General features: G+C 42.6%; 1 pseudogene; it reads right to left on the bottom strand.

Annotated features, from left to right (window-relative positions):
• Positions 1-8,699: 8,699 nt before the first annotated feature.
• Positions 8,700-9,764, bottom strand: LOC130078526 (trace amine-associated receptor 13c-like; annotated as a pseudogene).
• Positions 9,765-11,974: the final 2,210 nt, after the last annotated feature.

Here is an 11,974-nt window from a genome sequence, read left to right as displayed (position 1 = left end):
TAAGCAACTGAAAAAAGCACAAATGTCAGAGTATGTCAAAACATCTCAAGGACCCAAAAAACACCTTGGACCCCAGAGGGTTAACTGGATCTAACTCCTGTTCTCTACACCAAGTGGAAAAGACATTCCACTTGAGGCCATATCATCTCCTAGTAGACGGAGCCCTAGAGCTAAGTATGGTTTCAACCACTCCAGCTGATAGACCAGCATCTAGGTACTGAACCCCCTCAGAGGCCAGACCCACAGATTCCACAGCTCTGGGTGAGGGTGGAAGACTGTGCCCTCCGCCTGAGACAACAGACCCCTCCTCAGAGGAATCTGCCATGGCGGAGCTATCAGGAGTGATATTATGTCTGAAAACCATACTCGGGTCGGCCACATTGGGGCAACCAGAAGTAGACTGATGCCCTCTTGACGGACCCTCTCCAGGACTCCCGGAAGCAGAGCGATCGGGGGAAATGCGTACAGGCGAAGCCTCGGCCAGGCCTGTACTATGGCATCCAACCCCAGTGGGGCTGGATGTGAGAGGGAGAACCAAAGTGGACAGTGGGACGTCTCTCGAGACGCAAACAGATCCACTTCCAATGGTCCAAACCTCTCCCATACTGACTTCACCACATCTGGATGAAGTCTAAATTCCCCGGGCCTCATCCCCTGCCTCGACAGGATGTCTGCTCCCTGATTCTGAACCCCCGGAATATACATTGCTCTGATAGAGAGTATTTTCCCCTGGGACCAAAGAATGATCTGATGTGCCAGTCTGCACAGAGGGCGCAATCTGAGTCCCCCTTGTTGGTTCAGATAAGCTACCACAGACGTATTGTCTGATCGTACTAAGACATGGTAACCATTAATGTCTGGGAGGAAGCTCCTCAAAGCCCTGAACACAGCCATCATCTCTAGACAGTTTATGTGCCAAGAATGATGATGGTCCTGCCACAGACCCCTGGCAAAGCGGCCGTCCATGACCGCGCCCCAACCAGTGAGGGAGGCGACTGTCGAAACGGTTTTCCGATGACATGACGCTCCCAGCACTGGCCTGTGGGATAGGAACCAAGGTTTCTTCCAAATTACCAGAGAACGAAGGCATCTGCGCGTAACTCTGACTATACGGAACAGATTCCCCTTGAGGGAAAAAACCCTTGGCTCTCAGCCACCACTGAAGGGGGCATCATGTGTAGAAGGCCCAAATGTATAATGTTGGATGCCGCTATCATGAGGCCCAGCAGTTTTGAAACTGTTTTACAGTGATGGCCTGGCCTAGCTTTATCCCGGACACCATGGCCAGGATGGATTCGATACGAGCGGGAGACATACGTGCCTGCATTGTAACCGAATTCCATTTCATGCCCAGAAGAGCAGTCTTCTGAGCTGGTTCCAACACATAGTGTTGAGTCTCAACCCCCGATTCTAATCTTGACCAAGGACGACATCTCAATGCCGAACTGCCATTCCTCGAGACTGGGCCAATAAGAGCCAGTCGTCGAAGTAATTCAGTGTACGGATGCCCTGAAGCCTCAGTGGAGCCAGAGTCGCATCCATAAACCTACACATGAACATGCGGGGAGAGAGTGCTAGGCCGAACGGAAGAACCCGATCTAAGAGAACCAGCCTCTCGAGACTGGCCTCTGGTGGTTTCCGAGCACCCTTCTCGACTGCCTGAAGCGGAAGACCGGCAGGCTGTAGTCGATACGGTTTTCGTAACCATAACCGATGCTCGTTTTTTTTATTTTTCGAGGAAAAACGACGCATAGTGCGTTCGCTGGAAAATGATGCGGCCCGAAGCGTCATAGACGGTGGGCAATACACATCGTTTCCGGGCCCCGCTGCAAGAACCACATCCGATCCAGCCTCTCGAGACTGGTCTCTGGTGGTTTCCGAGCACCCTTCTCGACTGCCTGAAGCGGAAGACCGGCAGGCTGTAGTCGATAAGGTTTTCGTAACCATAACCGATGCTCGTTTTTTTTTTTTTTTTTTGAGGAAAAACGACGCATAGTGCGTTCGCTGGAAAATGATGCGGCCCGAAGCGTCATAGACGGCGGGCAATACACATCGTTTCCGGGCCCCGCTGCAAGAACCACATCCGATCCAGCCTCTCGAGACTGGTCTCTGGTGGTTTCCGAGCACCCTTCTCGACTGCCTGAAGCGGAAGACCGGCAGGCTGTAGTCGATACGGTTTTCGTGACCATAACTGATGCTCGTCTTTAATTTTTCGAGGACAGACGACGCAGAGTGCGTTCCCTGGAAAATGATGCGGCCCAAAGCGTCATAGACGGCGGGCAATACACATTGTTTCCGGGCCCCGCTGCAAGAAAAACATCGGTTGCCCTGCAACTGAGTGGACAGCCCCAACATTTAGATCTACCATGCCAAACCAGTCCTCGGATCTGATTTGGTTTCCGATAATGGAAATTGTAAGCCTTTTGAACCTGGATCTCCTCAAAGAACAAGTCAATAGCCTTAGATCTAAAATTGGCCTCAGTCCAACATCCTCCTTTGGAACTAAAAAGTACCGGCTGTAACACCTGGACTTTCTATCTGGTAGGGGAACACTCTCTATGGCCCCTTAACTCCAGTAGAGTCTGTACCTCTTGTTCCATAACCCGAGCCTGTTCTGGAACCCCTGCTGTCGGTACGACCCCAACAAAGCTGGGAGGTCGGTAACCGAACTGCAGTCCGTACCCATATTTAAAAATATTCAGGACCCATAGAGATAATTGGAAGGCGTTGCCATTCTACAAAATCTACTAAGGGAACCAGCCCCTTGGGACCAGCCTCGGGTGTTTCTCGAGCACTATTCTCGACTTCCTGAAGCAGATGACCGGCAGGAAAAAGTCTAGACATTTTTTTTGATCATAGTCGGTGCCCGGTTGCAAGCTCTTGGGGTGAACGGCCCGAGGTGTGCGTTCGCTGGAAATCGATGTAGCCCGAAACGTTCAAAAACGGCGGGACAACATATATAGTTTTATATAAATATATATATATATATTTATTTTATTTATTTATTCATAAACCTGTCGACGATAGAAGTTACAGCGTCGGAGAACAGGCCAGAAGGTGATAGCGGAGCGTTCAGCAGAAAATATTTGTCTTCCCTTTTTTATACCAGACAAATTAAGCCACTGATGTCTCTCAACCATCATAACTGCTACAATAAGCTATGGTACGTTTAGTGCCATTATACGCCTGTAAAATCGTCTTAGAGTACAGGTGAAAAAGAGTGTGTTTTTTTTTTTCAGGAGAGTTCTCATCTCTTTATTTGTAAGATTGGGGAAAAACAGTTAGCCCGGCGCTGAGGTTGTGACCTGTGCTGCAGGAAACGCTCATCAAGCTTGCTTTCACTTGCGTTCCTTGCTCATCATGTGGCCAGCTAATGTTAAGTCTGGCCACAGCACGAGTCACAACCTCTACCAGCTCCTCATAGCTTTGGCCGTGAACTGGCGCGCCCAAATCACGGTCATCCGCATCAATACTGAGCACATCCACTTCCTCGGAACCAGAGAGCTCAAGCATTGGGACCTGATCGTGGGCAGGAGAAGCCGCGATGCAGGCTCCTGTACCATTCTCAGGGGCTACGGGATCCTCAGACGAAGAATGAGAAAGTGCCGCAGCAGTCTCATTCTCATCTGTAAGATCCCGCTGCGAACCCCGCGATCTCAATCGTCGCGCCGCCTCAACGGACGCGGGACCAGAACCGTGGGGAACGCGAGCCTGACCGTGCTCATCAAAGCACGCCAGCCGGGAGCGCAGCACTCTAATAGGAAGTGCTTCACAGTCTGCACAAACAGTTTCAACACAGAGCGCTTGCTGAAGAGCGAAAGCTAGTGTGTGTTGTGACAGTGTCACTTTTATACTTCCGGGTATGCCGTCACATGTTACGTCACGACGCAACACCAATCAGGATTGGATTAGTTTCATTCAGAGGCGCACGCTTAGGGAGCGTCCCCAAAGTGTCGATTCTCGACGCAGTGTAGAGTTCCCTCGAAAGGGAACCTGCAAAATCAGCAGTGTATCAAATACTTGTTCTCCGTTCTCCCCACTGTATATATATATATATATATATATATATATATATATATATATGTGTGTGTGTGTATATATATATATATATATATATATATATATATATATATATATATTTTTTTTTTTTTTTTTTTTTTTTTTTTTTGCTCTTTCAGGAAATGGGACCCATCAACAGTGCCGGAGCACACGGGGGAATGGCCACGGCAACACTGAACAGTGAACTGAAACTGTGAAGCACTCACTTCTTTGCCCTCTAACCATCAACAAACACAGAGAAATGATGCTGTTAAAACAGCAGTTGAGAGCTCAGAAGCTCGCAATCACCGCTGCACTCGTGCTGTAGAACCACCAGCACTGGGAGAGTCTTCCAGAAGAACACCGACACACTCGCTCATTGAAAAATTCAACACTCTTCAGAGACATCGACACCGATCGGCTCTGAAGCGAAAGACAACTGGTGCGTGCATCACTCCACCGCGGGGTGGAGAGTGAGATGCAAATCTCGCACGCCAATGTGCATTGGCTCGTTTTAACAGTACTCGAAGATGACAGGCTCCCTAAGCGTGATCCCATTCAGTCGAGGTCGCCTACATCAAACGTGAACGACTGAAAGGGAACCCCGATAAGGAACCATACAGCCAAAGATAAATTGTGTTTAATAAACTCAAGTAACTTGCCAAATTGGTCCTGTCTGAAATCGAGCACAGCGTTAGTTCAGGAAGGCCACGTAGGCATAGGCTGCTATCAGCTGATGCGGTCAGCTGTCAAATCGCTCCAACCACTACCATTCTCCTATTAGACCAGGAGGATATATATATACACATGTCATTACTGCTCGGTAAGCATGCTCAAACTGCTTGCAACCCTCCCGCCTTCAGCACTATAAGTATCAAGCATATTACTGAACACCTTCTGCCTGTCGTCTTCATTTGTTTCAGATTACCAAGGCTTTCAAGTCCTAGCTGTCACGGACATCATTGCTGAGAGACACTCATCCTCATAGCCAAGCTACAGTATAGACGTCCCGGGATTTACTGCCACGTCTACACGTTAACACTCCCTTTATTAAAGAAAAAAAAATCTCAATTTGTAGCTCAATTTGGTACCATAGAATGCAGTACCTTTCAGGGGTGCAAATTGAATCTGTTCCCGTCCAGAGTGTAAAGCAAAACTTGTTTCATTGTAGCAAGAACATGCTATGATTGGTCAGCGCAATGTGGCTGTTATCTGATTGACGAGCAGGATGGAGTCCTCCTATTTGTGGATTGGTCTGCACGTCTTGGCGCTAATGATTCAAAATACACAAATGCGTGCAGCGGTCCACAAATGATCAAGAAGCGTTCCAAAATGTACAGGAAGTGATACACAAAAAAATGCCAGGCAGAGTTGTGTTTGTGACATAAAAATATATTTGTTAATATCTCTCACATATATTACTTGCTTTTCTATAGTGAACAGCGCCAGCTATTTTATCAGCGTTGTTTTTTTTCTATCCAGTTCCCCACAACAGGAGTAACTTATAAAATTAGGAATAACAAACCCCACACATTTAGAGGAACAATATGATTGGTTAATTTTACTATTATTTGAAATTAGTCTCACATTGACTTTCTATTGCTTAGCCCCTTGTAATTTCATACACTGTAAAAAAAAAAAAAAAAAAATTGACATTTATATATTGGCTCAATAAATGATTTCTAAATAATTATCCCCATGCAAAAAGATGTATTGTAGTAATCATAACTAAAGTCCCTTTCAAGGAAAGTCTGTTCACTCGGCAGCCATATTTGCAACGCCTCTGAGCATCCAAGACAAAGTCCTATCTATTTTAATGGGATCTCAAAAACGGCTTGCCGAACTCACAATTAAATAACATATTTAAATTCAGCAACAAAAACATGAACTGTCCCATAAATGTTGTTTCTTATGCTCAAATAGCATTACAAAAACGTATTTTTTTAGGCTAGACCAGCCAATGCGCATGTACAGTCTGAAGTGCGAGTCTCAGGTTTCTATGGGAAACGGAGCTTCTAACGGCAGCTGCAGTGACGCAATTACTTCTTTACCAATCAACGATTGGCTCTTTTACTTAGAAGGCGGGATGTATTCCGCCGTATTGCACATTACAGTTTCTCCCATTCACAAGTAATAGTAGTGAACTGTCTTTCTACATCTATAGTCTTTGTCATAGTTTAAGATCTTCACTTGGAATCTCATAAATGATTGATTTGAAACACTCTACAGCTCCACACACAGGGGCGGCACTACAGACAAATGCCTAGAGCCTCAAGCTTTGAGGCGGGCCCCCTTAACCGTAATGCTAGCTCACTAATCAAGAAGGGTAGCAAAATACTAGGCTCTTTGGATATAGATGAATTGTCACTCACCTTTAATTAAACCAATTATGTCACCGTTTCAAAGTGGGTCCAACCTTCTGAATTTAAGAGAGGGTACGATGAACAAATTGCAACTTTCTGCAGCTGAATGACATCAGTGATTTATGACGGTGCGAAACTAATACATCCTTATGGGGCTGCTAAGCGAAAGGCTTAACAGGCACACAAAGAAAGTGCAGGCTGTGATGTAGGTGTGTGAATTGTCATCTTATTTTAGAGGGATTGTAATACATTCTAAAAAATAAACTGGGCCTTTTTTCTATTGATCAGCCTCATTTCAGAATAGATCGTTTGCTAGTTTATTTTGAGTTTAAAAGAGCGTGATGCACCTAGACTTTTAGACTTTTAAAATGCTGCCTTCAGACGATGTATTCCAAAGTAGGAAAGTATTAAAGCCCATCCAAATCCAATAGTTAGCTTGACTTCCTGTCTCCTGAGTTACCTTCATCTGAGTTTGGAAGGCAGCATAGATGTGTCATTCGCTGACTACATCCCACAAGTGCATTCTATTCCGTGCAGTTGAGCTAAAAGATAAAGATCGGTTGGTGGTCGTTTGAATCTAAATGTATGTATTTGACCAACATTTTCCACTTTTGTTGTCCTTTTTAGCAAGAAATTACTATTGAAGTCATTAAATCTTCACCAAAAACTCGTGAGGTACTTTCATGTGCAAACGCAGCCTGCAAAGTCATTGCCTGATAAGACAGCAAGGAAACATGTCAGCTGCCTAAGCTTTCAGACGCAGCCTTTGAATTTGCGCGTACAATGACATTGTGTCAGGAGCTGACTAGGAAAAAACTAAAATTAAAGTTAGTTTGTATTCAAAGTCAGAGAAAACACACTAGAGCATTTTTTAATGTTTTATTTTTTAAAGTACCTCAGCTGTCTGTCTTCTCAATTCTGCTGATGTTTACATATTACTTCATTTTAGGTTTCAAAACATAAATAATGCCGTTCTATTTATCGAAAATAAATAAGCATCCAATTGTATGAAGAAATTAGCTATTCAATGAAGAAATTAGCTATTCTTTCTGCTTAGTAGTTTAAGTCTTTCAGTTGATTTATATAGTGCTTATTTGCGTTACTGCACTGCAGTATATAATGTGACTGTGTACCTATAGTCCATGTCGGTTCAATAAAGTAGGGAAATCCAGGCAATAATTTTAATATTTACATTTTAATACAACAGATGGTCGAAGGTCTGTGGAATAGGAGCGGGTGACGAGGATAGCGGGTAAGTGGAACAGGTAAGGATTGAAGTACAGTCTGTGTGTCCATGGAAAGACAAGATCAGACAAGGATGTGAGGTGCAAGTGAATGTTATATAGTGAACAGGTGACGAGGTACAGGTGTGGTGAATCAGTAATCAGGGGAGAGTGAACGAGTGGGCGGAGTCTGTAAATCTGGTGAAGCAGTGACAACAGTAATCTCAATTTTTACTGTTTTTGCTCTATTTCATGAACGAAAATAGTTCTAAACAAAACAAAAGAGTTGCGTCTCCCTGCAACACAGAGTGGAGTTTCATTCATGAATGAATCATCCGGTTTGATTGTATCAGTGAATGGATAGACTTGCCGCCACCTACTGAGGGTTTCAGTTTCATATGAAAGTATCATATTCAGAAAAGTATCATTTCATTTTTTTTTTTATTTTTTTTTTTTATTCAAAATTTTACATTTAAAGCACTAATTTCACAACATTATTCCTGCAACATAATTGCATCTGTAAATGCATCTAAATAATAATAGTGATCATAAATAGTATTTTTTTTTCTGTAATGCACAACACTGATTTTGCTCATTTACCAATTCAAGCATAATGCCAACAAAGGTTGTATATATTTAAAGAAATAAAGAAATAAGTATGAAAGTAATTTGTTTTCTCACTTGAGCACCTGCCCTCCAAAAGATGCCAGGTAATACAGTGTCAATACTTCAACAAAACTGAATGTCATAAACTTAATGGAATAAAAAATTGATGAACTAAAGGTATCTTTAAACAGCTGAGTATAGGCTGATCTTTGTCTGCTCAAAATTTAAAAAGATGAAAAAATCATCTCAGCCAAATAAAAAATAAGGCCATGACAAGAACTAAGTCAAGTAAATTCAATTAAATTTAAAACAACATTAAAATACCTCCCGTACATTTTTTATTTTTTAATAATGAGCTTATGGCTAATAAACAAAGACATCTTGTATCTGGTGTGTTCACATTCAGTTTACAAACTGAGATGAAATAAATCAATAAACAGTTCCTGTTCTCATGAATAATTGGTAAAAATCATGAATAATTTTTAAAAATGTCCAAGTGAGAGGATGCTGGCTCAAATATTTTAAGAGTAAGGATGTGTTTAATTGATATTTTAAACCAGCTGTAAAATAAAGCATATAAAAGAGGATTCAGTCCTGAGTTAACATACAAAGTCCATGTTATAAACGTCATTGTAGTGGAAGAGATTACTGTAGTCCCAGTTAAAGAAAGTATATAGTATAGAATATAGCACAGCAGATAAACTGTCACAATGATTCCTAATGTCAGAGCAGCTTTACTCTCAGATTTCCTCCTCACTGAACCTTCCATTACACATTTACCACCCTTCATCAGAGAGTTTATAACTTTCACTTGCTGATGTACAACATAAAATATCCTCAAATATGCAGTGATCATCACAATACAAGGCAACAGGAAGGAATATATCATATCAGTGATTCTCCAAGTAAAATTAATTATAAAGAAGCACTCTCCAAAACACCCTACTCTGTCTGAAATGTCTAAATAGCTGCTGTTAATTACAATGCTGATATTATAAGCTAAAGAACAAAACCAGGAGAGACAGATGCTCAATAACGTTTTAGTTGTGGTTATTTTCTGTGGGTACTGTAAAGGGTGACACACAGCCACATAACGATCAACAGCAACTAAAACTAAATTACTGAGAGATGATGATCCTAGCACCCCAAGGATTATCATAAAAAGTCCACAGAAAGTGTCTCCAAAGTACCAACACGTCTCAATCAGCCTAGTAGCCTCTATTGGCATGACAATAAGTCCCATAAGCAGGTCGGCCACAGCCAGAGAGAGAATGATCAGGTTGGTCGGAGTGTGAAGCTTCTTGAAGTGCGAGATGGAGATGATCACCAGCAGGTTCAGAAACACAGTCCATGCTGAAAGCAATGAAAAAAACACATACATGATATTGTATTCATGTCTGGAGCGTTTCCCCTTGATACATGATGAGTTGATTGCAGGAAAGCAGTATTGAGTCTCATGATCCTCTGTCTCATAGGCCATGAGTGAGTCTCCTCCTGTTAGGAGTTTGTTCTGCTCTCCTTACTGTCCTTTCATTTATACAGTGTCTGGATCAGACTGACCAATCCATCTACCGCCTGCTCTGATGCTGCATGGTGGCTTGTGACAATTATTTTCTTTCAATTGTTCCAACCCTGGCAGTGAAATTGCTGAGCATTAAAGACAAAATGAGAGATAAAACCATGATGCAATATCCACACCAATAGGTGTCGATGCAAAGTATAAGAATATTGGCTTATCAGCCAGCAAAAACATAAAAAATAAATTTACTTGGTGCACCTATCAAATGTTATTCTATAATATTACGTTTCTGTATTACAGATTGCTGCAGTCTTTGTGAATTGTTTGTGCTAAGATTGCGCAACAGTCACTGACATACAGTATATTCATGTGAAGTCATGACTGCTGTACTGTAGGTGCATCAGTGACCACGGACCCAATATGCAGACTACAGTATCCTTATGATGAGGCCAGCGATTGTTCCTAACTGTTTAAATCAGGTGTTCTCAACTCTGGCCCTCAAGGTCCATTTTACTGCACAGTTTAGCTCCAAACTTGATCAAACTCACCTGCCTAGCCACCTTATTTTGCAAGGTGGAAGTAAGCTATTTCCTGTGAATGTGCAAGACTAACTAGAAGAATAACACAACACATAACACATAGCTACAAAACAGTGTGTTTATAATTATGACAATACATTAAAATAATGTGGTAGGATATACCAGTTTGCAATAAGCAGCATAACGAGCTGTTGCTAAAAATAACTGGAAGTGGATGAGCCTGGAAGACACATTCAACTTACAAAGGGCTGCAGCTGCTCTTACATTAAAAATTAGGTGAATAGCTTTCTAATAATCCCGAAAACCTTGATTAGCTTGTTCAAGTGTGTTTAATTAGGGTTGGAGAAAACTCTGCAGAAAATTAGACCTTGAGGGCCAGAGTTGAGAACTGCTGGTTTAAATAATATCTGAGTTGCATTTACATATACATATGTGATATACAGATACTTTATACTTGCATATGTCTTTTAACTGTCATGGAACCTCACAAGTGACAGATTTGGAATACTCTATATAGGCTGCCACTCCAAGCGCCACACAAACAGTGCTCTTAATACAAAGAGCAGAGAAGTTTCAACTCACAATTGATTTCAATAAAATCTGACTTTAGCATGTTAACATACACGTTAATAGTATGATACATTAATAAGTATAAAACACACTTTGTATTTATATTTTGTGGGCAGTTATGGCATAATGGTTAGAGAGTCGGACTTGTAACTCGAAGGTCATGGGTTCAAGTCTCAATACCAACAGGAAATGTTGGTGGGGGGACACACAGAGCTCTTTTCCACTCTCATTACCCACAATTGAGGTGCCCTTTAGTAAGGCACCTAACCTCCAATCGCTTCCCGGGTGCCACAGCAAAAAATGGCTACCCACTGTTCCGGGTGTGTGGGTATCTAAACTAACATTTAGATATTTACATTGAATAAAATCCCAACAATAAAAAGAACTAGCTAGGTTAGCTAATTACCTTAAAACTCCATAGATTTTCAACAGAAATCGAGACTCATCAGACCAGGCAGGTTAGGTAGGCCGTGGCATTTAAACAATCCCCAATTGGCACTAAGGGGCCTAAAGTGTGCCAAGAAAACATCCCCCACACCATTACACCACCACCACCAGCCTGCACAGTGGTAACAAGGCATGATGGATCCATGTTCTCATTCAGTTTACGCCAAATTCTGACTCTACCATCTGAATGTCTCAACAGAAATCGAGACTCATCAGACCAGGCAACATTTTTCCAGTCTTCAACTGTCCAATTTTGGTGAGCTCTTGCAAATTGTAGCCTTTTTCCTATTTGTAGTGGAGATGAGTGGTACCCGGTGGGGTCTTCTGCTGTTGTAGCCCATCCGCCTCAAGGTTGTGCGTGCTGTGGCTTCACAAATGCTTTGCTGCATACCTCGGTTGTAACGAGTGGTTATTTCAGTCAAAGTTGCTCTTCTATCAGCTTGAATCAGTCGGCCCATTCTCCTCTGACCTCTAGCATCAACAAGGCATTTTCGCCCACAGGACTGCCGCATACTGGATGTTTTTCCCTTTTCACACCATTCTTTGTAAACCCTAGAAATGGTTGTGTGTGAAAATCCCAGCAACTGAGCAGATTGTGAAATACTCAGACCGGCCCGTCTGGCACCAACAACCATGCCACGCTCAAAATTGCTTAAATCACCTTTCTTT

The sequence above is a fragment of the Rhinichthys klamathensis genome, unplaced genomic scaffold, assembly GCF_029890125.1.
Source record: "Rhinichthys klamathensis goyatoka isolate OS25496 unplaced genomic scaffold, OSU_Roscu_1.1 h1tg000027l_1, whole genome shotgun sequence".
NCBI lineage: Eukaryota > Metazoa > Chordata > Actinopteri > Cypriniformes > Leuciscidae > Rhinichthys > Rhinichthys klamathensis.
This window is presented reverse-complemented; position numbering and strand designations above follow the sequence as displayed.